The 27,055-nt window shown below is 39.0% G+C and overlaps 1 long non-coding RNA gene across 2 annotated transcripts in view; it reads right to left on the bottom strand.

Moving 5' to 3' along the window:
* Positions 1-254: 254 nt before the first annotated feature.
* Positions 255-27,055, bottom strand: part of LOC116438376 — a 46,638-nt gene continuing 19,837 nt past the window's right edge. For both annotated transcript variants that reach the window (XR_004237701.1, XR_004237700.1), the window contains exons 3-4: positions 4,267-4,368; positions 255-824 (exon numbers count right to left, since the gene is read on the bottom strand). This is a non-coding gene — a long non-coding RNA (uncharacterized LOC116438376). The remainder of the gene's footprint in view (positions 825-4,266; positions 4,369-27,055) is intronic.

The following is a 27,055-nucleotide window of genomic DNA, read 5'->3' as shown; positions in this document are numbered from 1 at the left end:
CTCTGGCTGCCCACAACCCTGCTGGGGGGGTTCATCCTGGAGCCGTGGCCCGGCCCGGCCTGGCCCGAGCAGGGCCTGGGCCGGGCCCATTGAGCCCTGCTTGGGTCCCACAGCCGCCTGTCCCAGCGCCGGAAACGAGAGAGAGCTTGGGGGGGAGTTTGTCTATTCTTAAGTGCGGATCACAGAGGCGGTCACAACTTTAAGTGGCTTAAAGAATTGTCCATATTCAAACTGGCCAGCTGATAGGTTCTATCAGTTCCCAGAGGAAACTGTAAGCACCCCTTAGCAAGGACATCCCTTCCGGGACTATGCTTGCTAACCTATGACAACACTGTATTCAAACATTTTACCATCTGTTCATTCTACATGTACCTGAATAACTGCTTGCTTTCAGATTCCCATTGGTTTGTGCCTTGTACAATATATGGGGCTCCCAGAAGTAACTAGACGGGTCCTTGAGTATATAGAACATTCGCAAAAATGCCAGTATTACCAACCTCTCTCTTTATGTAGTCCTGATGTTAGCAGAATATCCATTATTTGTTTAAGGCTGTTTTCAAAAGTATCTGTGAAAAGTGTGAAAGCGAACTCCTCTAGATACTACTTTCCACAGTTAACTTATTTGAGAACACTTATCCTGGAGATTTTCAACTGTGACTGTTCAAACAAACTCACGCATTAAGATGTTTTGCCTGGGTATTGAACCTGCAGAAACAGAATTCTTGAATTGCTCCAATCTCCCTGTTTTTCACTCCTGGGATGTTGCTTTCATTGTGCCTTCATTCTCCATCAGTAAAATGTGGGTAGTAGTGTTTCTCCACTTTCTACAAGCAAGATGAAGGAAAAACATTCAGTAACAAATTAATAATAAAAAGACTAATTATAGTAAAGCAGATTTTTTTCCCATAGACAACATATTTTCACTAACTGCTCTGTATCAAACATACCGGCACAGGAAAGTTGTCAGTCTACCTAAAGTAATTTAGGAAATCAGAATAATTTTGGATCCTATTTCTCTTGTGAAATGTAGAATCTACGTTCATATACATGAATGTCACATGTGGTGCTGGGCTGCAGATTTGCAACTGGCCATGCAAACAAGAAGACACTGTAGGATGAAAAATATAGAATCACAACAGTAAGTTTTGCTTCAAGCACGAGGGGTCCTATTCATACTGGGATGCCCCAAATGTGACTTTACACAGGGTTCTTAATTCAAATGTTCAGATACAATGTGATTTGACTAAGCCCTAGCACCCATATTGCTCATTACTAACCATAGTAGAAGTTTGCAAAGCAATGGTACTTTTGCACCATTGCAAGTTCTTGCAGCTTGTCTATTTATCCAGATGTCCCTGGGATCAGTTTTGAAGTAGTGATGTATCTATGATGCCAGATCCTTCTGGTAGGATATTAGATAGGCAAGGATGCTGGTGTTACCTCAGTTGTAGAGGGGTATCCTTTGTCCTTCATGGACAGCTCTAATCTTCCAAGAAGCAAAGTCCTTATTTCTAGGGCCAGGCTGCCTTTTACTTTGTTTTGCTTAAGCATGAAGAATACAAATCGAATTTTACAATCCTGTAAAATTTGACTAACTCATTACATTACTGCATCTAATGTGAACTAATATATGTATTAACAAAGTTAGTAAGTTTTTATAATGTAAAGAGTGTTTGGGGGTATTAGGGAAGAGAAATTTAATAATGCTCTACAAAATACTTCTCTAATGAAAAAGCGGGAATTTACCTGGGTAATTGACATCTTTTTGCTTGAGATTGTCCTTCACTTGTCACAGCTACTGCTACTGTTTTTTTACCTGAAGAATATTTTTGCACCTTCCCCAGAAAACCCTGGAAAAGTCTGCATTCCTCATTTCTGCTTGGCTTTGTACAAAATTAGAGTCATTTATACTAATATTTAATTCAAAACTCAAGTACAAATGTGATGGATAGAGCTTATACAAAACATATCATGAGATGATTTACACAAGCAGAAAATCTGTTAGAACACAGGGTAAAGTTTGCATCTTTTGACATCAAAGTCTTGTTTGTGCCAGAATAAGCATTACAGGAAATCAGCATCCAGCCCTTTCTGGATGAAGAACTTCAACAATGGGATTGCTGCATAGCCACAAGGTGAGGGGAAGTAATACAAAGTGCCTGAGCTAGGACTAAATAGAATTACAGAATTGGTTAAATTAGACTCAAAAACCTAGCTAGTGTCTGAAGTCTGGAAACACATGGAAACCATGGATAACTATCCTTTTGAGCCTCCTGAACAATTAATACCATGTTGGAATGCTAAATCTACATAAAGGATACTTCCTAAATGAGGTAATATATTGAAAAGCATCCCTATGAGGTCTGTCCTGCATGGCTATCTGTAGCACAAGGTCCATGTAAGTGTGTTGTTAAATATTTAAGTGTAGGGTGCCTTTTAATGGCCTCTTTAAAGACAGCAGAAGAGAGGTTATGGAGAGCAGTTGTACGTTGAAAGCCATAGGGTCTTTCTTCCTGAAAATACTTGAGATGATGAAAACGCTTTAAAAATACACAAGCAAGGGTTAGAAAAACTTTCAGTCCTAAAGTCACATTCCCACCCTTGTCATGCAGTGAGATATCAGTTCACTGAACGTAGAATTTAAGGCAGTGCATAAAGACATCACAGTAAAGTGCGCTTGGTTCAGTCCCAGGATTATTCTGCAGGCTCTCACCATGTGTTTTCTTCTGGAAAATGTATTTAGATGTCTTTTCTGAATGTCATTAATTATAACCAGGCATATGCATAGGAGGCATATTCTGACATGACAGCTAAGGATTGAAAAGTAAACGACTTGTGATGGTGATCTCAAAATGATTGGGTAGTTGGTTTTATGCTGAAACCATGTGACACAGACAGCTCTTGATAACCAGATTCAGGTGGGAGAGTGTTTCTTGGGGTTATTTAATTTATACAGCTTTTTGTATAATGGACTAGATTTTGCAGCTTGATGGATATAAAAGATGCCTTCATTCATGTAGTTAGGATAAAGACCATAAAATTGCTACTTGGCTAGACCTGAGGACGTGAAAAAAATGCTTAAACTGCTGTGCTCTTTACAACACAAAGTATGGAATCTATGTGATGTAAACCTTTTCTAGACTTGATGGGTATATTTTTCACAGTGACCCTATTCATTTAGACATCTTGCCAGTAATTTGAAAGGACAGACAACAATATTACGTATATATATACATTATATATATATATACACACACATGTATATGTATGTATATATGAAACTATTGAAAGCAGCTGCCTACCAAAAAGCTTGCAAAAGGCAACCATTTTAAATTCACAGTTTAAGAAATAATTGAATGCAGTGGGAAGATTTCTTTTTATGGAAATAAAAGAAAGGCTCAAGGCAGTTACAATTTTAAAGAATAGGGAAATAATCTAAGTTGAAAAGCAGCAGTACATTGCATACATATCAGGTCTAGATAGAGGTAATCTCAGAAGTAACACGTAATTTGTAACACACAAATGTTCAAGCTGAAAAGATTCTTTAAAATTTATTTTTACATTTTTTTAAATTTTATTTTTATTTTATTTTATTTTATTTATTATTATTAAATTTTATACATTGTTGAATACTTCGCAGCATTTGCAGAACATTGATTTTCTGCATCTATGGGTAATCTGTCTCAAGAGAAACTTTAAAATAGGATATTTGCTTGGTCAGGAGCTCTTTATTAATTCCATTGTTTCTCCAAAATCTCATAGGTGGTTAGAGCTATTTTAAGTATTTTAACTTCTGGTACAACCAACACAGGTAACAAAACTGACAATTTCACCAAAGAGTTTGCCCTTCAGACCATATCAGTGTCATTACCTGTATAGTATTTTGTGTGTTCAAAGGAAGGACAGATGGTTAAGTGCAGGGTTCCCTAGCCTTCCTTTGGCTGCACTTATGATGCATGGGAATTTATGATGTACCACAGCAATGTCAGACAGAAGCATAGAAAAAAAAGTATTTCTGTACCACAAAATATAGAGCTCTAGATTTTATTAATAGCTTTTCACCTATGTGAAAACTTTTGCAACTTTTTGCAACACAGTTATGTGTGTGTGTGTGTCTGTGTGAGTGTGGAATGGACCAGTCTGAATTGCCTCGGTTTCTGCTATTTAAAATAGGGATTGTCCTTTAAAATGCATTGAGAGTTTAGATCTGTTAGTGACTGGGAAGTTATGAAAGTATGTAAAAGAAAGACTGAACTGTTTTTTTACCTTTTTGAAAGAAAGTTGCAAATGCAAATTCAATAGTTCCACAGTTAGTTGGTGTTGCCAGCCGGGCGCTGTGGCTTTGTGGTGCTGGACCGTGGGGTGCCGCTGTTGGGGAAGATGAAACAGGAAAGCCTTATAAATATGATTGCCTGACAAAAGATTTTGGGAATATGAAAACTATAAGCGACATCGAAATGAAGGCCACCTTTGAGATACCAAATCTTAGTTACTGAACAACTGGAAAACAATGGTATGGCCGACTGAAGGTAATCCCCTCTTGATTGAACAATACCCTCTGCTTGCAGGCAGGTCCAAGGGTCAGAGCAGACCCTACTAGCTCAGCAGAAGGGGTCCAAAGAGTAGTTTTTAGAAGTTAAGATGTAACACTCTATGGTAATATAAGAACTCTTATAGGCTGTATGTAAATGCTATAGGATTTGTATCTTGTATTAGATTGGTTAGTGACAATTAGAATATTCAGTACAGAAGATGATTTATTGTATTGTAATGAGAACTTCTGTACCACTCTACTTACTCCCTTACCCGCTTACTCTCTTACTTACCTCCTCTTCGCTCACTCTTACTCCACTCTTACCTACTTGCTCTTACTTTTACACTCTTGCTCTCCTGGGCCTGCTCCGAGCTGCGGCTGGCAGCTCTAAGCAGTGCCCCTGTACCCACGCCCTTTGCAATAAATCGCATGTTCCAAGATCTGACTTCAGAGATCTCTCGTCTCCGTCCGTCCCGACTGTCCGACCCACCCAAGCTCCTACATGCCACAACCTTCCTAAAAGCGTCTTCAAAGCAAAGCCACTCGGCAGGACCACCACACACTCACACACGTGTACAGGCACGCACACATGGATAGCTCCTTAAAATGGGTCAACGGCAAAGAGATAGGAAAGGGTCTCTGTATAGAGTTCCACAGGAGCGATTTATTGCAGCCACACTCGTGGAGGGCTCCAAGGACAAAGACCAAGAACAATGGAAGGTCCAGGTTTAAGTAGGGGAGCAGATCGAGCATCAGGGACGTCTGAGGGCACAGGGGCGGTACACAGGCGGGACTAGGGAATGGGAACCAATGGGGAAGCTCTGGGGGAGTGGTGAGGGGCAAGGGCCAATGGGGGAACCTGGAGTGAGAACTTTCTAGGACATGGGACATATGGGGTGGGAAGGCCAACGGCCAGCAAGGGAAGCAGAACTGGGATACATTAACAAAGCAAAAGCAAAGCGTCCCAGGGGAAGCCTCTTCTGTTCACCATAACCTGGGGACGACACTCTGGTCTTAGGGACTGTCCCACCAGCAGACTCTTTGTCCTTTGTACCACTGGCTCACCGGCCACCACAAGTTGGAATCACATAAGTAGGGCTGAAAACATCCATAAGAGATCATTTTGGATACACTCGTATGCATAATATTTTGCATTACTTTATTGATTTGATACTGAATGAGTTTGCAGAAGATAAAGCTTTTTGACACTCCAGGGTCTCTGGGTGCTCTTTTACAACTTGGTCAGGGCCAGTTGACTGTGTTTTGATTGCATAAATACTGTGTCCAGAATGTACGCCACCACTTTCCACTGGAATTTTCCGATGAGAAATGTAGGAGCCCCTAATGGGCGAAAGATTGGCAAATGCTGGCAATATTTGATGCGTAGACATTCACTATGATCAAGAACATTGTTGGCATGATGAAGAGAACCTGAAATCATTCAGAGCTAATTCAGAGAGAAAGTCACTACTGAATGCTCCCAAGCTGATATACCCAGTAGCCTATACTAGTGGCAAATAAAAGAAGTGAGTTCAGAAAGAGAGCCAGTATAAAACACCACTTTTAATTTCCAAATTACCTCCTCCCAAAGAAGGGAAGATTAAAAGAGACGTAAAAAAGAAGAGCACTGAAAATCTGATCAGTGAGAAGTGCAAGGTTTTGCTGCTCCCTTATTTTTTTTTTTTTAGTGTGTGGTTGGAGTACTGCAATTAACAATGGCTTGGGCTCAGAAAGAGAGGCAGATATATCAACATGAGCCTGGGGCAGACAGAGATGAAGTAAGCTTTAAGCACAGGTCTTCAAAGGTGAAAAGCTAATGAATTAAAAACTGCTGCTCTTTCTGTCTTCCTGCACTGACTTGTTAATTACAGAGTTATGCATGACCTATACTTCAAGTGAAGCATGCAGAAGGAAAGTGAGTTGGTAAAGTAGGTGACAACAGTTAAAAATGCCACTAAAAATAACCCAGTCCTTTTACAATATATTATTTTCAAGTGCCTTGGGACATCATGATATATGAAAATTGCTGTGCTAATTGAAATTGCTATCTCTTCTCATAATAATTGACTTTATGAATCCCTTTTCTCCCAACTGGTAGAAAATGAAAGAGAGAAGGCAGCAGCCTCCCACTTTTTGCAGAACAAAAACCGGGAAAGATTTTGAGAGAATTCTCTGCGAATATTGTAGGAGAACATGAAATTTTGAAGAATTTATAAGCTGCATACACCCACATAATGTAGATTATTAAGATTATTTTTGATGCATAAGAATTCAAATAGGAAGAGTGGCTAAGTACAGCTCTAATGATAGAAGGGCATAATATCTGTTAGGGCATCTTTTGGGACATGTTAAGATCCTATTGTTGAGAGATGCCTCTGCCCAAATTAAGGTGCAAACAAGATCATATGCCGAAGCCAGAAATAAGTTATTTAATAGTAAATGTGAGGTAGAGAGATAGAAAGAAAAAGATAAAAGCAAAGGGTGAAGAGTGGAAGAGGGGAGAGAGTCAGATGAAGCAGAAGAGAGTCATGGCCCATAGATACAGCAGCATCCTGTTGCTCCCTCTCCAGCCTAGGCTTCTCAACAGTGGGGATCCTCAAGTCATTGAAAATTGTTCATTATTTATCTCTTTTAGCAAACAAAGAAATTAATGCTTGTTTTTTACGCTGTTCTCTTATTCTATTAGTTAAATGATTCCCTCACCTCTAATGCTACTTAGTCCCATATTCAGTCTTTTTCTTCTTTTGAGTTGGTGTTTTTTTGTCAGTGGTTGTAATCTCCCTTCGCCTGAATTACCTTTCACCCAGTCCAAGCTGATTTCAGCACAGTTGCTGAGTTTGCTTTCCTCATGGCACATAAATCCTGTCACTATCAGTGATAAATTCTCCCTCAGCTTTGCTTTCCTCCACCTATGCCTGAGATAATGGACAACTGACCTTTATCTCAAGTTCCTGTCTTGGTGGTTTAACTTACAGTCCAAGTTTCAGTTAACCACAGAGGCATATTCAGGGTGGGGGGTTTTGGTGATTCCAGATGCCATCTGTCCTATAACTTGAGAGGATCTTTGTCTGACCAGTAACATGTGTGTGAGCAGTTCCTTTACAGTTTACCACAGTGGTAATTTTTGCCTGGATGTGCACCCAGGATGTGCTAACCAAACCTTGCTTCCACCAGACTTGGAGTTAGAGGCAGCCTGTCCACTCCGTGTTTATCTCATGGCAAAATCCTTCTGTGGCCAAACCAGTGTTTGATAAAGGCAGCTGTGCTCTTTAAGACTTTACAGGATAGTAATTTTCAAGGTGTTTTCTTTCTGAGGTTGAGTGTGATTGATGTTTCTTACGAGAAAATCTTCTGTGCTAGGTTCTGGGAAGGAGCAATAAAAATCAAAAAGGCCTGTGACTTAATTTGTAACCAGAGATGGAATTGGGACAGAGACATTACCCCTACTTATGTTATAAATGTGTTAGTGGTTTGAGAAACAGACATGGGAGGAAGTTACGTGGAAATATGCCTAGTGATGCCTTTTCCTGGTCTTAAAATCAAGAGTCATACACGGTTAGAAGGGGAAAAGGGATTTTACCTTGGTATTTTTTTTAAGGATCCTTAGGTGCACACGTCCAGGTCATATGCATTGAAATGCACCCTGCGAAAATGTACACCCCAAAAAATCGGGTATAACATTATAGATTTTACTAATTAGCATATCTATCAAAGATTCCCCAGTGAGAGGCTCAACTGAGCCCCCCTCCCCAAGGAACCTTCCCCTGGATGGTTCTATCTTAGTTTACAGAATGTGTTCTGGAGAGCACCTTGGGGTCTGGGGCACACTGGTCCCTAACTACAAAGCTTCTAAAATGTTTAGTCTCTCAGCTTGACAAACAAGTCCAAGAATGTAGGGAAAAAGCACTAAGAATACAGAAGTTGTAAAAAATGTGTAATAGGGGTATAAAATAAAAGGCAAAAAATCTTCATGGCATCACTAGGATGGACAGTTTATTACAAGATGTTTTTGAAAGGCTGTAAGATGAGCTTGTTGACATTTACTAATTTTTTAAAACAACACCCACAACTAATTTCTTCATTTTATCTCCATCAGTTTTCTTTCCCCCTCCCCTCCGCCCCATTTCCTTTTGTCTTCTTTTTTTCTCAGCCACTAAAACTTGCCAATTCAAATATTGTGGTCAGAGCTTGTTTGCTTGAAGAAAGGATCATATGTGCAAATATTTGCATGCTTTCTTTTAGATATTTCAGTGACAAAACTGGTAATAAAATCAACTCTCCATAACACTAAACTAATTCTATTTGAACTGAATAATGAAAGCTTCTAACTTCCTCTACAAACCTTATTTTTCTACACGTGAACATGTAAAACATCATGGCACATCCTGGCACAAGTGTAGGTATTTGTCTGTAGACAAGAAGCAGTATTTGTAAGACATAAAACGTGAAGAAAGGGTCTAATATATATGTATATATATATATGTATATATATATGTATATATATATATTTACGTATAAATTTAAGTTATGTTGTGCTAACGTATTTTTGTGATAGGTAAAGCTTTAACAGTAGGTTAAGTGCTCATTTCACATGAAATGGCATGGACTTTTGTGATTGTCATATTGGTTTCTGCACACATGTATTTAAAATAAATCGCATGGTTTAAACTTTAATTTCTAATTTATTTTTGTGAGAGTTTTCAAGTAGCCATTACTTGATCTTTAGAAAAATAACGTACATTCGTTAGTAATTCTCTGTCCAATTCCCAGTTCTAAAAAAGTTATCTGAATATATGACAAAATATTATTTAAAAACATTTCAGGATGTCATGGGTTAGCATAGCTACGGAAGTGATTTTCTTGCAAAGAGGTGCTTACAGCTTCCTCTAAGACCTGACAGAACCTATCAACTGGGTAGTTTGAATATTGGCAACTTTCTAAGCCACTGAAGGAGCTTGACACGCCTCTGTGATCCACATTTAAGAATGAACAAACCCTGGGAAAGCTCTCTCTTGCATCTGGCCTTGGGACAGGTAACTGGGGGGGAGCCCATGTGGCCCAGTGGGGCTGGGCCAGGCCCTGCTCAGCCTGGGCCGGGCCAGGACACAGCCATCCTGGAGCCGTGTGGACCTCTTCCATCTGCACCCCGCCCGCCCCAGCACTGTTACATGCAGATGGCATGGCTCCACACCCTCCCCTCCAGTGCGGCCGAAGATTCAGCTGAAGCTGCCCTGCTGCCTGGCAAAGATCATGGGACCAACAGAGAGAAGCGAATTCCAGCTGCGGGGCCGGGTGAGATTAACCCTTTTCGTGCTGTAAGTTTGCTCCAGAACAGATGAATCCTGCTGACATCAATCCTCTTCCGAGTCTGAGGAAGAAGGAAGGTGAAGAAAACACCAGAGAGACACCAAAGTCAGTAAAGAAGGAAGAGCTGAAACCTGAGGGAGAAGAAAGAGGAGATGCTTAGAAGCTGAAATTCTGTTGTAAAGCTATGGTGGTGATGGACTATGATATATGAGAGTACCCATTGTAATTTCTTGAAAGCCTGGGGGGGTGGAGCGTTCAAACTGTACTTGTGAGCCAAAGCACCTGTGCTGAAATAAGCAAATGCTGAAGCAGCTGTAATTTGATGAGAAGTTTGAACAGGGAGAGATGGAAGTGATGAGGACTCTTGCTCCAAATTGGAAGGAGAAGACCTCTGATCCTAGAGATGAAGATGCTCCCAGAGATAGGTGAAGAGAACCTTTGCTTCTGAACAGCTGATCCTTAAAATGGTACCCCAGTAGCCCAAGACTGGACCCTCGAAAGCAGTTGTGGGGAACGCTGTAAGTTGGGGGAAGGGACTTTCACATGCAAGCAGAGAACCAGCCTGGGCAGCTGTCTAGCTCTGGTACTGAAGCCATGAGAGAACTTCTTGTGGAGATGTCTCCATAGCATGAGCAAGAGAGACTCCTCTCCCTAAGTGAACTGAAAAAGGTTATTATAGAAGTGGTAAACAGACTGAACATCTCAAGGGTTGTCAGTGGGAGAAGAGAGAAAGGTGGGGGGAGAAGAAGTGTTCTGAAGGTTTGGACTGAATATTTTTTCCTTTCTTTTAAGTCTGTTAATAAAGTTCTTTATATTCTTTTAAGTTTTGTGCCTGCTTTGCTTTCTCCTAATTCTTATCTCACGGAAGGTAAATAAGTAAGTAATGAGTATTTTGGACCAAAACCACTACACGGGAGTTTTTGAAAACCTAGTTTAGATTCTGGACAGCCATTCACCAGCTTTATGGTTCAGATACCTTCATTCATCAGAAAGAATGATGAGCCATTTACTAATTCATCTGGCAATATATTAGCAATTGCCTGGGTTGGTAATTAAATAAAGATAATAATAAAACATGATAATGTATTATCAGAGAAAGAGTTCCATAGGTGTGAAGAAAATAATTTTAGATTCCAAAGCTCTGGGAGAATGCATATCCATTCTGCTTCTGTTGTTTTGATTTAGAAGACAAGGGAATAAAAACATGAGCAAGTAAGGAGGCTTCACACAATTAGGGCAGCAGTACATTAGCAAAAGATCAATTTAAGTGTGAATTTATTGAGTAAATTTAGAGTAAATTATGAAAAATGCTAAACTGTTTGAAGTACCCCGAAGAGTTATATCTGGAGAATCATCCAGATAAGCATGGAGGTCCCCTGGACAATTAAATGAAATTAGATGGTTATGTCAAGACATACAGGATTCATGCTGTTTTTATTAGGGAAAGAGCGAAAGTATTTTTTCACCTGTATCCAGCTCAATCATGTATTTTATGATGAACTTTTAATTACCTTTTCAGTAACCTGATACTCCAGCAGTACAGGAAAAGAGAGATAGTTTTAAAAATCTTTAGAAATATGAGGTCTGGTGACTTGCCTGACCTCAGATCATGTCTAATGATAAGTTGTATAATGTCTCGGTTTGAGACAAATTATGAGGAAACCCCCAAAATGAATGGGTCCTCTAATGGAAGACCCCTCCCACCAGGTTTGGAAAGAAATTCCAGGAGAAAAGTGAAAAAAACCTATTTATTTAACAAGCAGCATGTATGCAGGCATGAGAGGGAAGAAAAAAAAGAATAATGTTAAATAATAAAACCTCTCACAGTGCAAAAAAACCTGATTAGATTCAGAGTCCTTTCTGTAGGTGTGGCTCTGCTCTCTCTGGAGGTGGGGTGTGGTGTGGGCCTCTCCAGGCCACAGTGTGGGGCCTCCCAGTCACGTTCTGGTATTGCAGAACAGTTCCAGAAGAAAAAAGAAGCCACAGTCCCAGGAAAACTCCTTGCTTCAGCTAAAGAACAAGAAGCTAGCTAAAAAGCCAAAGAATGCACCTCTCTGCCCTGCTGCAAAGCCGAGAGCTGGGGAGAGAAACTGAGGGAGTTATCTGTGTTTTTTACACAGGTGTCGCGGGTTTGGTTTGTAACTGGGCGGAAACATCAATTTAGTGTAGTGGTTTGGTCTAAAATACTCATTACTGTTTATCTTCTGTGAGATAAGAATTAGGAGAAATGCAAAGCAGGCACCAAACTTGAAAGAATATAAAGAACTTTATTAACAGACCTAAAAGAAGAAAAAAAAAAAAATATTATACCACCTTCAGAACTCTCCTCCTCCCCCCACCTTCCTCCCTTCTCCCACTGACAATATAAAAAGACAACCCTTGAGATGTTCAGTCTGTTTACCACTTCCATAATAACCTTGTTCAGTCCATTTAGAAAGAGAAGTCTCTTCTTGCTCGTGCCGTGAAAAATTATCACAACGAGACAGCCGCCCACTTCCAAATATTGTTCAGTCCATTTAGGAAGAGGAGTCTCTCTCCCTGCATGTGAGTCCTTTCCCCCGACTTGCAGCTTTTCCCGCAACTGCTTTCGGGCGTCCACTCTTGAAGTTTTTTGGGGTACAATTTTAAGATTGAGCCGTTCAGAAACAAAAACAGAAGCCCTTCTCCTTCCCTGGGAGCAAAGGGTCTTCCTCATCTTCATCTCTAGGACTATCTCTGGGAGCATCTCTAGGAACTGAGGTTTTCTCCTTTCCCATGTGGAGCAAAAGTCCTCATCTGGTCCATCTCTCCCTGTCCAAACTTCTCATGAAATTACAGCTGCGTCAGCATCTGCCTATCTCAGCGCGGGTGCTTTTGCTTACGAGTTGAACACTCCACCCCCCATATCTTCATGAAATTACAACGGGATACTCTGATATATCATAGCTTCACAACAGAATTTCAGCTTTAAGCATCTCCTCTCTCTCTTCCCTCAGGTTTTCAGCTCTTCACAGCAATAAAAGGGTTAATCTCACCTCAGCCTTGCAGCTTTGCAGCTGGAATGTTGAATTTTTCTTATCGCAGTGGAGAGGGGGGGAGAGCCGAGCCGTTCCGGCTGCCCACGGCAAGGCAGTGGGGGGGGGTTCCACGGCTGGAACAGGTCCATCGGCTCCAGGATGGCCGTGGCCCGGCCCGGCCTGGCCCAAGCAGGGCCTGGCTGGGCCCGCTGGCCCCCGCACGGGGCCCGCAGCCACCTGTGCCAGCACGGAAATGAGAGAGAGCTTGGGGGGGAGTTTGCCTATTCTTAAATGTGGATCACAGAGGTGATCACAACTTTAAGTGGCTTAAAGAATTGTCCATATTCAAACTGGCCAGCTGATAGGTTCTATCAGGTCCCAGAGGAAACTGTAAGCACCCTTTAGCAAGGACATCCCTTCCGGGACTATGCTTGCTAACCTATGACAACAGGCCGCCAAAAGAATTCCACCACCTTCCCCCCCCCCTTCCAGAGCTACCTTTAAAGGCACAGAACTCATGTCTGGCATAGGGCAGACGATAGGGGATACAGCATCAAAAAGTCACCCCAAGACATGTGATAATGGTTGCAAAGAGGTTTGCAATATGGGTTCTCAGCTCTCACTTTCTGGCGATTCCTATTTTACATCCTCTATTCTCTACAACTTGTAAGGATTGAAAATGAGGGAGGTAAGAATAGTTTTTGGAGTTCTGAAGAATAGATTTCCTACTTGACTTAAATTTACCCAAGTTAACATAGTGTTATTACTTAAATTTCCTTAAATAATTAAATCTACTTATATTTACTTAAATTAATATTGAAAAAATATGTGGCATAATGTGGCTATGCTGTGTCTCTGAATATTGTGATCGGACAGGGCAGGAATGATAGGAAGAATTTTCCATATATTTTGAAGCTTGGAAAATAAGGCTGCTCCACAGGGAGCAGGGTTTATGGGCAATAAAAGAAACTTTACTGAGAAAATTAGAATCACCATCAGAGGAGGCGCAAGTGTTTTGAAATAAATTCACCTATGAAATAAATGCTAGTGCAAAGGATATTTACTTTAAACCTAACATAATTTCATACCCTTTGTCTGAGCTAGTATTAGAACTAGTCATCTTTAGCCTTAGGATCTTATGCCTTGAACTTTTGCAGAGATAGATTGCTGCTTCATCCTTTCCAGCTGAGGAGAATCAGTATTCAGAAGTATAAGGTTATAATTGTCTATTTTTAAACACTTAACCTTGTTTCTTGGCAGCTTTTCCTTTATGAAGTGCATTAATCCTATAGACTTGTGCATTTACAGGTTTGCACATACAAAATACTGTGAAATGTCATGTTAAGGATTAAGTTATCCTTGTCATCATCATCAACGTCATCATCATCATCTAGTTGCTAATAATAGATTTCCACAAAACTGTTCATAACCTTTAAAATATAATTCTGCTTAAAGTTTACTATTAAATTTCTTCACATTATTTTCTTCAAAAATTAAATAAAAAGTGATAGATATATATAATACTTTCTTTAGGAATTACAGAGTTAAAGCTTCAGAGAAGCTAAAGAAAAAAGCCAGCAGCTCTTAACAGGCCCTTGGTACTACTGTGGGAGAGCTGTAAATTTCCACTGATTGATACTGTGAGATCATTTGGGTTTTCTGCCTTTTTTTTATTGCAAATCCCTGTAGTTTTGCTACAAGTTTAAGGCTCCCAATTGATGTGTCATGTCTTCATTGATCAATGAAGATCACTCCAAAGATTTAAGAACAAACCTTGTAAAATGGTTTCCTAGTTAACTCAAGGTGGAGTTCATATTCCCTGCTGATCTCAGATTTGAAAGATCTTTCTACAACGTTTTTGGTGGCCCTCTAGGTGCATTACATCTTGTTTGAAAAATTAAATATGTCTGGGCTGGTATATATATCCTTTCTTATCTGAAAGCAGGAGTGATAAAATTACCTTATACTTCCAGTATAAGCTTTGCAAGATTTCAGAGATTGAATTATTTTCTTTGCTGGGCTTGGCTGTCTCAAAATCTTGGAGAGAGGTACTATCTAAAAGGCAAATAAGTTCTCAGTCATTTGTGTTCTCTCTCAAAATATAAAAATAAGTGGCAGCTGATTCTAGCATCCTCTCTTTGACCCTCATGTTAGAATGGAGGGTTGCATCTCTTTAGATAAAGTACAAGCACACTTATTTTTAGGCTAAACCAAATGCATTTCAGAGATATTTGAGAGAGAGATTGAGAGCGAGAGAGAGAGGAAGAGGGAGTGAGCTGAATACCTCAGAAAGTTTTATTTTACTTAGAAAAATAGGAACTGCCTTGGAACTCCACTACATTTGTGGAAAAATAATATGCTGGGTTAGTTCCTGAGGTGGCAGATAGTTCTCATTTACTTCACGTGGACTCAGGGACTTTTATGTTTGGGGAAAAATTACACACACCCGCATCAACATTAGGAAAGTTTTGTTCTACTTCTAGGAAAGGAAAAAGCTGGTAACTTACATCCTGTGTTAGCCCTTTGGTACCATTTGAACCTGGAAGATTGTACTGCAAATCCTATGCTTGTACTGGGTGAACAGCACTGTTAATTGTGCTAGGATTTCTCAAACATTATAAACTATCATGAATAATTCTGTTTACATTTTTTTCTTTGAGAGTCACATGAAAGGGAGACCACAAGGGCTGTTAAAACTATTCCAGTGATGAAGAATCTGAATTTACTTTTCAAAACTTACTGAGCAACAACTATAGAAAAAGAAATAGCATGACTAAATCTTAATTATTTTAAATCACATAGGGCTCTTTACCAACAACCTGTGACATACATGCCTAAAGAGTATACTATTCACATGATAAATAAGTGTGATATACTCTAGGCATCAGTGAGAATGTACAAATGCCATTTGAAAATTAAAGTGAATTGAAGAACCTTATTTAAAAAAAAAAGCTCTTGTTGCACAGGAGATCTGAGGATTTTTTTTTGTGTATTGCAGATTGGGTATGTAATACAACACTAAATCTGTTTGCATATAATGAGCTATGGACTGCATTTTCTTATTAAGAGACTGCATCAGATAGAAGGAAAGCCATTCCTGCAGATCACTATAGTTCACATCTAGCTGTTTTCTCAGCAGCCAAGATTTTATGGAGCCCTTGGTGAAAGCAACACTTGGGATTTCATACATACAGCCTTAAATAATTTCTCTAGGAATTGATTGAAGTGGCTTTGCAAAGCCACTTTGTAGACTTTTGTAGACACCTATGTGTTTAAGCAGAGAAGTGTATGGTTTTGCATGGTAAGTTCTTGTGAATGTTCAGTTATTTTCTATTCTTCAGAAGTTAATTGCTGTCATCTACATATATTTGGCAAGAGTTTGCTCCAGATTATTTTCAGCCTATTGCCTATCACACTGACTATTACTTTCTTACTAAATTACATTTTCTAGACCTGTCTGTTGCCATCTCTTGACCATGAACTTGTTGTAGATTATTTAGTACAGCAGGGTTCCACCTCAGGATTAGGATGTTGGCATGATGTGGTATTAAAAGTACTTCAATAGTAAAAACAACCGTAAATTAATGGAAAAAACCCAGTAAAACAATGGCAAAAAAATCATATTATGGATTTAAAAAAAAAAAAGTTTATTACTGTCAGAAGGTCACGGGATCCTAGAAATCAAGCTGGAGGAGGTCCAAGAATCTTATCTGTTCCAGCCTGCTGTTCTAAACAGTTGAGCCATATTGGGCATGACTTTTCAATATATCACCATTTTTACAAATAAATATCTTGTAGGTTCTGAATTTGGGAAATTTTCAGAAATTTCTAACCCAAAATAGGTTACCATTTTAATAGACCAAAATGCCTTGAATATCTGAGGGAAAATTTCCAGTCTTTTTAATAAAATGGCTATAATTATTAAAAAACAGAAGTAGTATTCAAATGTTGGGGTTTCTGTTCAAGCCAATAATTCTCCATGTGGTAGAAAAACAAATAGTTGTGTGGTATATGTTATTCTTAAATTTAGAGGTGTGCAAAAAGTACCACTTTTTCTGACGTAATTGCTGTATGTTCAAAGGCAATTAAAGAAAACCAAAAGATGCTGTATTCACAAAAGCATTAAGAGCTTCATAGGTTCCAGGTATCTCAAACTGAAAATAAACGTGTTAATTTTTGAGAGTGTTTTTGCAAAATGCATTGTCTCACATGCACATACATATGTGTGTGTGCACACACTCTCCCCTCTCACTCACTTATGTCTCAGCATTGTAGCTGATTTGTGCTTTAGGTCCTATGTGTAACCTTTACCGTTGTGACAGTGATTGAAGTTTATCAAATGCCTCTGGTGACTTGAACTGTCAGAAAGCAACAAGAGTGACTGATGCTTTCCTTGGCCTCACCTTCTGGGAGGAAAAATCCACCTCCTGAAACCATTTCCAAACCTGAGGCTTGCTAAGGTGTCAAAAGCTTACTTGGAAAGCAAATCAAAAAGAGAAAGTGAATAGTAAAAAAACCCAGTGTATTGAATACTTTTTTTTCAAAGAAGAGAATGCAGCTTTGTAGGAGTTTATAAGCTGCCTGTTACATGAGAAATCCCCATGTGATTTGTCATTACACTGCATTTAGACAATTAAAGACAGTTATTTCAATCTACTGTTTGGCAAACGTTCTGTAAAACAAACTTACAGGTTTAAGGATAAATATCACCTAATAAGCACACTAGCAAATACTGAGTCTTATAATTGTGACTGACCTGTAGAACAGTTAACTGCAGGGGAAAATATGTATTTCCCCAAACCGAAATGTTTCAGATCAGAATTTAAAATTATCTCGCTCCTTAAGCCACAGTCAAATCTCCAATCACTCTGGTAGCTGGAGATTTGAACATGATTCCAAACGTTGCATCTAGGTTGTTTTTGATCTTTCTGGTTTTTGCACAGAGAACTAGCTTTTTATTCCTTCAATTAAGAAGCTGAAACTGCAGAAACTTTTGCTACCCAGCACTTAAAAGCTAGCATCTGGTGGTCTCTCCCTCAGAGTGCCTCCTATGCTGTATCAGTATCTGCTTTGACCCTGTATTTGTTCCCCTTCACTTTCTGACCCATTATACTCCATGCCTACAGAAAGGGTTTGTTTTCAGCCTGATTTCAGCAATAGAGATCCTTAGAGAAACCAGGTAAAAGAATGTTTGAAACCAATTTTAAAGCCCTGGGACTTTAAAAAGAGGATTTTAATCAAAAATACTGTAATTTTAAGTCTGTTTATGCCTTGTGTAAAGTAGTAATTCATACCCTAGAAGAATGTGGACATTTTTCTTTAATGGCCAGGAAAACGATCTGTGAAAGATGAGAAAACCTAAGTCTTAGGAGTAGATGTTTAAAAGCGTGTCCTTATGAGAATATTAAAAACAAACACACAAAAGCTTCATTACAAGAAACACTTGTAGTTATGAGGCAGGTTGCAATGATTATCTATGTGTGTATGCATGAACAAACACACTTTAAGTCATTGTGGAACAGACGAGACTCATTTTAGTGCAAAGACCTGGAAATTAGGGAATGAAACCCTTTCATAATCCAAAACATGTCTCTTAGGCTAGATACTAGGTCAGTGAGGAACAAATAGAAAGCATCATTGAAAGGCAGAGGTTACATTTCCAGGAATGTAGAGACTTAGGAATTACTACTGCAAATCAGGTGAGTTCCTAAATTAGTGTAGTTTCCGTAACTCAGAGCAACTAATGCAAAGTGCTTTAGCAGAGGTATGTCTACTACGAAAAGCTGTGCTTGAAGCATGAAGGCTGATCTTTCCACATTTTTATTCTTACAAGGAAGGAGAAATTCTTTCTTACCATTAATTTCATGTCCAGATTTCTCCATGCCTCAGCTGATTAGAGGATGAAGGAATGTTAAATAGAGTTTTCTCTAGCTGCAGTTTCTGATTACTGAAGAATGACCTCTGTGTTTGTGTTCTGTCCTTGCTCCTTACCTGGCGTACAGAAACTGCTTTAAAAAAGGGCACTTATACTCCCTAAAAAAGGATGTTTAACATAGGACATTAGCTGGAGTTCTAGAAGTGGTCTCAATACATTATCTGAGACAGGGTACCCTGGAAACCTCGGATCAGCTGTTTAGCTTGTCTGGGTCTCTGTATGTCATTTCTAAACTGATGGTAGTGTCATTGACACAGAATACTTGGAAAAATATTATGAGACTCAGTTAACTGAATATTAAAGAATTTGCACAGTCATTTTTCACAAGACCTAACTGACAATAAATGAATGCTTATTTGTACATGATACTGAGCACTCTACCTCTGCCCTTGTGAGACCCCACCCTGGAGTGCTTTGTCCTGCTGTGAAGGCCCCAACAAAAGGAGAATGTGGACATGCCTGAGCAAGAGGAAGCCACAAAAATGATTAGAAGCTGGTGCACCTCACCTATTAAGATGGGCTGTGAGAGTGGAGGATGTTCAGCCTGGAGAAGAGAAAGCTCCGGGGAGACCTCATTGTGGTCTTCTGGTACTTACAGGGAACTTTTAAAAAAGAGGGAGAATGACTTTTTACACAGGATAAGGGGGAACACTTTTAAATATAACTAGATGTATAGATTAGATTTAGAGAAAAGTTTCTTTACCCATAGGTTAGTGAGGAGCTAGAAGAGGTTACCCAGAGAAATTGTTAATGCCCCATCCCTGGAAGTCTTCAAAGCCAGATTGGATGGGGGCTCTGAGCAACCTGGTCTAATGAGTGGCATCTGTGTCCATGGCAGGGGGTTTTGAACCAGATGATCTTTCCGGTTCCTTTCAACCCAAGTTGTTCCATGGTTCTATGATTTGTTATGCTAGGTGAAATTGCCACAGCAACAGAAAATTTTAGGGGCAAGATTTTGGTCAAAAAGGGCATGAGTTGCATGACTACATGTTCCTCTAAGATCTGCTTTGCATATAGAAAGGCATATCATCTTTTCGCCCAAACTCCTTTTCAGACCCATAGTGATAAATTTTCTCTGTTTTCCAGCCATTCATATACCAAGTTCCTGATGACCCATTAGACTTCAGCCCAACTAACAACTACAAATATCGTTCTGTATGAGGAATTAGGGTGAATATTTTACCCTCCCTGTCAACAGGACAAAAAAGAAATGTTAATACTGAGTAAAAAAAAGGGAAACCCAAATTACTTTTTCACTCTTAAATTAATATATAGTTATTTCATATATATGGAACATATATGGCCATATATAAATGATATACATTAAAAATATATATAAAAACCACATATAATTCATATGTATTGCTATTTCAGAGAACACAATGTGAGGGTATTGGAGAGTGAAAGAAGAGATAAAATCAATAACATTAAGAACTGGATTTCTGGAAAAGCAGGGTATATCTACATGAAAAATGGAATAAATTTCAGTTCACACCACTGTGTATTATTCTATACTGCTGAACATATTCCTGGGACTGACAGGAGAGAAGACAGCAAGGAATAATATGGCTACTCCACTCATTACATTTAAAACCCATTCCCAGGCATTGCAGAGATTACTGTTTCTGTTTCATTCTCCTTGCCTTAATTGCGCCTTTCATATTTTGTGGCAGGATGTCTTGACGTTTAAGCCAGATAAACTTGCAGCCATTACTTCCCAGCCCTATTTTTAATCCTTCTAACAATGGCTTTAAGTTTCCCAGACCAAACTTCCAACTTCTTATGTATAAGTACTGTGCTCAGTTTAAGATTAAAAATACTTGTCTTTCCATTTGCTCTCCAGGACGTAGTGAAACTAACTTAATGTTAGTCTTCTGTCTCTGTGATGGAAGTTTATATGACTTTTCAGGGCTTTTGCCTCCCTTCCCAGGACTATTGATCAATGTAAAATTTCCTTCACATTTTTTCCTTTTTTTTCTTTTGGTGACCTTCCCCATCATTTTGGTGATCATTTTTATGTCACTGTGCATTGTATACATCCTGTTTGTTACCAGACATATCAATACTTGTCTTAATATCAGATAACATAGAAACAAATTTAAATCTATGAGATTGCCAAGGAAGAAACAACTAAATGAGAGGTATTTGAATGTCAGGTAATCAATAAACACTAGAGAGTGCTTTGCAGAATATTCAGAAAGATTTCCTGTCCGTGTCAGACAACTGATATCTTTTCTTTGTGTAAAATGACTAATGTATTTCTAAGGAAGGCTGTTCTGCATCAAGGCAGAATCAAGAGTTAAGAAATAGTATAATATTATAAAAGTTGACCTAAAATGAATTAAAACTAGATAGTAGCCTTGCTGTGCATAGTCATAATTGCTTTATGTGAATATTTATTTATTGTGTGATTGAACTAGTATCATGATATATTATGCAGTGTTTTTTTAAACACTTTGGGTGCAAAATATTGTGATATATTGGACTTAATGCTTAACTAATTATTTTTTCAGAGCAATATCTGTTCCCTTACATTTTTTATTGCTTCATCTGAATTGTTTTAAAATAAGGTACATTAAAAGATATACTTGTGTCTAGAAAATGGTTAATTTGATATCATGAATTAATTTGCTATTTAGTACAGAATTCCTATGTCTATTTAATTTTCCTAAATCAGGATTTCCTGGTTTTTTTTTTCATTTTTTTTCCTGGAAAACAAAATTCAGTAGAAAAGCAATGAGTTTAATTCACTCTAGCTTGTCACTTTGTGGTTTTGTTTTTTTCTTTTAAAGATCCTGGACAATTATTGAATATTTGCAAAAGGAGTTCCTTATTCCTAGACATTTAGGAATTGTAGTAAAAGCTTCTATTCTTTTTAGATTTTATATTTGGCATCAGCTATTTATTTTGTAGTTTTTTCTTAAAAACCTTGTGCTTTCCTTGTCAGAAGCTGAGACTACAGCATCAAAACCAGCTATCTTATTATAGCACAAATAATTTATTTACAGTTTTTCTATCCATTTCTGTTGCATGAACTATATGTTTCATAGTTAGTAAATATATATAGAAATCACAGTGATTTGTAAATGAAAGAGACAATGCAAAACCAAACCTCTTTCCTGATTAATTCAGTCCTTTCTGCTTTTATTACACATGTTCTAAAAGACTACTTAATTTGAATTTAGATGCCTCGACGAGCAAGTTAAGATACAATTTAAGAAACTTTAGAGGAAAAGTAAAGACACGCTAGATTTAGGGAGAGTGTCAGCTGTAAGGAAAACTATATAGAACAAACGACACATAAAGAGAGGTTTCATGCAAATGTCTTCCACAAGAGATTAAAAAGAATAGATTTGGAAATATGTTTTAAAGAATATGACACATTTTTTTAAAATGTAAAAGAAATCTGATATTAGAATTTACTTCTTCAAAGCTAGATTTTCCTAAATATATGATACATCTAAGAATTTGATTTCATAGTTTAGACTTCCACAACAGAATTATTATGAACTTACGGGAATAAAACCCCCATAAATACGTAACAGCCAGGCCATACTGTACCTGAGAACCACATAATTTGCTAGATTAAAGTTACATTTAATCCATCTATATATATTTAAACAAAGTACTTCAAGTCTTCTGGTTTAGATTGCACTTCCACTTTTCTTCAGTAAATTGTCTCCACAGAAAACAAAGTGGAAAGCTTGAGATATATGGAAATATTGAATCATCTGTTGTTTGAGACAATAGGTGACATAATATAAGCTAGATCTTAATAAATTTCAATCATGATAATGGGAATCAGAGATTTGTTATTTAATTAAAACTAAAATTTCTTGAAATATGAGTTATGCTGTATTTTAAAATACTATGTAAGCATATTGCAAAGAATGTTCTTGTAAGAGCTGGGTGATTTTCACTTTTTAACGTTACATTAGAAGTCATGCAAAATAACAAATGTATTTTTAAAAATTATTCATTAGGAAAAACAAAAGAACCTATGACTTCTTCTATAACAATCTGAGGTGGAAGACATGATAATGATGACAAGAAAGAAGTATTATGAACTGCTTATGCCTCCAAGATTCAGGCTGCCTTTTTTGTTGTTAGCATTGATGTTTTTTGGTTTGTTTCTTTTTCCACTCACAACTAAGGTTTTAACTTAAAACACAAATCTGATTTGTGTTTTGATCTCCTAAATTGAAAATATATTCTCAATTTCTCTTGAGAGGAAAACAAAGTATCCCTGACAAAGAAAGAGCCATCAAAACTGGCAATAAACACTAATGGTTAACTTTAATACTCTGTAAAGCATAAGAATTACAATTCATAGTGGAAGGATAGGTAGTAAACTACTCCACTGAAATGCAGTTTTGACTTGAAAGTAGTAAATGCAAATGTAAAATAAAGAGCTGCTAAAAGTGCATGTCAGAAAACATTCCCATAACCCAAATCTCCTTAGCTGGTGAAGTTCAATTAGTTAGTATAAGACAGGGAGATAAGACCCAGCTTCGAAGTGTGTCTTAGACATGATGGCATAAATGACTTCCCTGTTTAACTTTTTAAACGCTTCCTCTGTTTATAGTGGAATCCACATCCCAGAGTAAAATACCCAAGTGCTTTTCTTAGCCAGTGCATGTTTAAGAGCTTTAGCATGCTGTTCTAAAACAATTTAGCACTCAGAGCAGGGAGCTGTCTCAACATTGCAAATAAGAAATATTGAGTATATGTTAATGATTGCCACTATCTGCATCCATTCAAAGTAATCCACCCTTGAAGATGTGTGCCAATTCTGCTTCCTTGAAGTGTGAAGCAGACAAATCGGCCCAGTAGAAGAGCCTCAACAGGAGGGAACTATCTTGCCCAGACAGAGGCACTTCTGAGTATGTAAAGAGGTGATACTGTAGGCATTTGGAAAAGATAAGTTAAAAAATGCAGCTGCTTATGGTATTTACAAGGTCTTTATAGTTAGCCAAGAGGATCATTGATTTGCAGGTATTTCAATTCCCACTGTAAGCATCTGAGTCTTTATAATCTGGCCACAGGTTATTTTCAATGCTATTAGAGAAATAATAGCAGAATGAAACTTGGTTTCTCTGAGGGGTATTGTATTAGTCCATCTACTTTAGCAGAAAAAGACTGACATCTATCAAGTAATTATGCTATCCAAAAGATGCCATTCTCTCTGTCTCTCTTCTTCCCTCTCTGCATAGTTCTGTATGTGTGCAAGAAACAGAGACTGAAAAGGAGAGAAAATTGTTCCAAAATAGCAACAGAACTCCTTTGAAATGCAAATGGAGATTATGGAGAGGTCTTATTAGTGATATATTCTTTTTGTTCAAACTTACACGTTTTAGAGGTTTCTGTTTTCAGACAATATTTTCAGCTATTAAAGGACAAAAAGACCTTGAACAAAGGATTTGGTTGGTTACAAGCCTTTCAATTCCCTTTTTGCATACTCTATTGAATTCTATAAGAAGGTATAATAAATACTATTCTGAATGTGACTTCCAGATCGTAAGACTGATAACAGGAATGGCAAGTCGTCCTGAGACTGTATCCCCAAAAGGCCACTTGCTTCCTTATTTCAGTTCCAATGTCCTTTTGTGCCTGATTAGGGCATCCGTTTTTGCTGATCAGTGTAAACTAGCTATGTACATTACTGCCCTGAGGCAACGTCTGAAATACATATAGAACTGTAATCTTTGTCTGTTAGGTGTTTTTGTTTCTATCACAATGCATGGACAAGGCAAAATGGGAGGATTTGTGTTGTTTGATTATAACTTAATTCATCTTTCATCTGTGAGCAGAAACCCCCTGTAAAACCTAGAGCAAAGAATATAAACACAGAGGCAAGATGAAAAAAAGAGGTGTTACCAAAAAGCACCTACTCTTGAAATAATTTACCAGCACTTCAAAAAATGTTAGGGATGGAGCTGAACTTACTCTTAAAATACTTCCTTTGTTTCATTATTTAATTCTTATGCTTCCCTTCAAAAAATCCAGCTGCACAGCCAGTACCACAGGCTCCCCCTCTCCTTCTAACTTCACTCAAAGGTAAAATTAATGAAATTCCAAAATTCACCATAAAATTCTGTCCAAGCTGTTAATTGCCAGCAAGGGATCTGAGATGTGAGATCATAAATGCGTACTAAAGGCAGTATTCACAAAAATTAAAACTCATTGGCAACCACTGTTTCTTGTATCAGAAGTCTCTTTATGGAGGATACAAGGGATAAGAGACCTGCAGCTTTATCTAATTCAAAGTAAATATTCAAAGCATATGTATGTTACTTGATATAGTGCTCTAATTAACTGATCAGTAGATATTTAAACTGAAACAAAGTAGCATTTAATGGAAAACTAGGAATGTAAAGTGTGCATTTAATGTAGGACCTTTCCCTCACTGGGCAACAAATATTCAAAGCTTGGAGGGGCATGAAAAAACCTGTACATCTGCCTGGAACTGCAGGACACCTGTACTCCCACTGGGGTCCCCTCATCAGCTCACTCAGTCTGACTTAAACCAGAACCCAGAACCCTTCAGGGCAGGTGAAGAGTTCAAGGAGCTCCAGGGTAGTATTGACAGCCCTGAACACTGGGCAGCAGGGGGCATTTCAGCACAATCTCAGTCACTTGCTGAAGGCTCTTCTTGAAAAAAAGGGGGATCCTCAAAGAAAGTCACTGGGAACTGGAGCTGGGAGCAGGCAGCTGTAAGGGCGGGAGCGTGACGGTATTTGGGGCCTTAAACATGTGAATGGGAGGTAATAAAGACCCCTGCAGATTACAGCAGAAAGCAGAGGTCAGCACCAGGCATCTGCTCCAGCCCCAGCTCTGCAGCTCTGCTTTTGCTCCACCTATCCACACCTGGTACATGATACTCAGCAAGCAACTGAAGGAGACTGAGGCCCACCTGCCTGGGTAGCTGGTGGGAGAAGGCAGCTACATAACCACTGACCTTGTGTAGGTTGACCACCTACAAAGTTGCAGTCTTCCCACCCTGCAACATCCCACAGGGAAAAGTGACCCCACCCAGGCAAAAGGCTACCCCTCTCCCCTGTACTCTGCTGAGCTCCCCAGCTCTGTGCCAGCTGGCAGAGATACCAAGATCATCCAAATAAAGACAGCTCTGACAGCATTGTTCAGGATGTGTTTAATCACATTAATCTCTTTAAAGGACAGTGCAAGTAAAAGGCAACAACAGAGCTGTAAGAGAAAGAAATCCAGTCTGGCCTGACTCTATTTGTTCCGTAAACCGGCAAGAGGAGAACTGTGATCCTTGCACAGAAGAAAGGCAGGGCATCTTTGGGGGGACTCTATACTGCCAGCCTTACTGATTGGCTCTGCTATGGAATTAGGAGCAAAATTTCAACCTGGGCATGGATTTGCTACGGATGCTATGGATGTCCTCTTTAAGTAGTCTCTGGAACACAGCTGCCAGCACTGTGAGCACCTGTTGCCGTTGGCTATGCACTTCCCAGCACTGCTAGCACAGAGGAACCAGGAGCTGGGAAGTCGAGATTTTGCCACTCTCTACAAAGAAGCAGAGAGCTCCCAATTGCGTATCTGTGAGTGTGCAGGAATGCCAGGAACTGGCATGACAGTGTACACCGGAGTGACTGAAGAGGAGGCCAGCTCCCTAGTAAATGCTGTAGGTGTGCTCCTCTATGTTGCTGTCCAAGTACACTGGAGATCAGTGGTGCAGAAACTTGAACTGTGGAGGATGGTAAATGAGCAGCCTCACAAATTCCAACACAGGCTCTCTTGTATGTCTTGTACCACCTTTCTCTTATGTGAAGGGGTGATGCAGAACGCTGTCACAATGGCTTAGGTCAGAGCATCCACCCACGTGCACATGGGATCAGGTCTGCTCAAGCGTGCCCTGGCGAAAGTCCTCTTATTTGTTTTTATATTATTTTAATTATTTTAGTTATTATGAATTATTTTAAAATACTCCCAAAAGGTCTTTCAGAAATTGTTTCCTCAGGGTGCTGTTAGCTGGGTGGAAGATGGCTCAGTAAGTACCCAGTCTGTACTGTAACAGATCCCAGACAAATGCCAGGACCAAGAGCCTGCAGCCACATCTCACTCACTGACCCTGTGTGTTGGCTGTAGAACTATGTCCCAGACCCCTTTAGCATGCTGCATTCCTTGCTGAGGACCTAATGGAAGACTGAAGCAAAAGAACTGTCCCACTGATGCTGAAAAGCTCCAGCACTACCAGGGTCATGGCATCCTCATGCTTTCTGTAGAAGTAGGCAACTACTGCCCCACATCACCCCA

Source organism: Corvus moneduloides, chromosome Z (genome assembly GCF_009650955.1).
Source record: "Corvus moneduloides isolate bCorMon1 chromosome Z, bCorMon1.pri, whole genome shotgun sequence".
NCBI lineage: Eukaryota > Metazoa > Chordata > Aves > Passeriformes > Corvidae > Corvus > Corvus moneduloides.
This window is presented reverse-complemented; position numbering and strand designations above follow the sequence as displayed.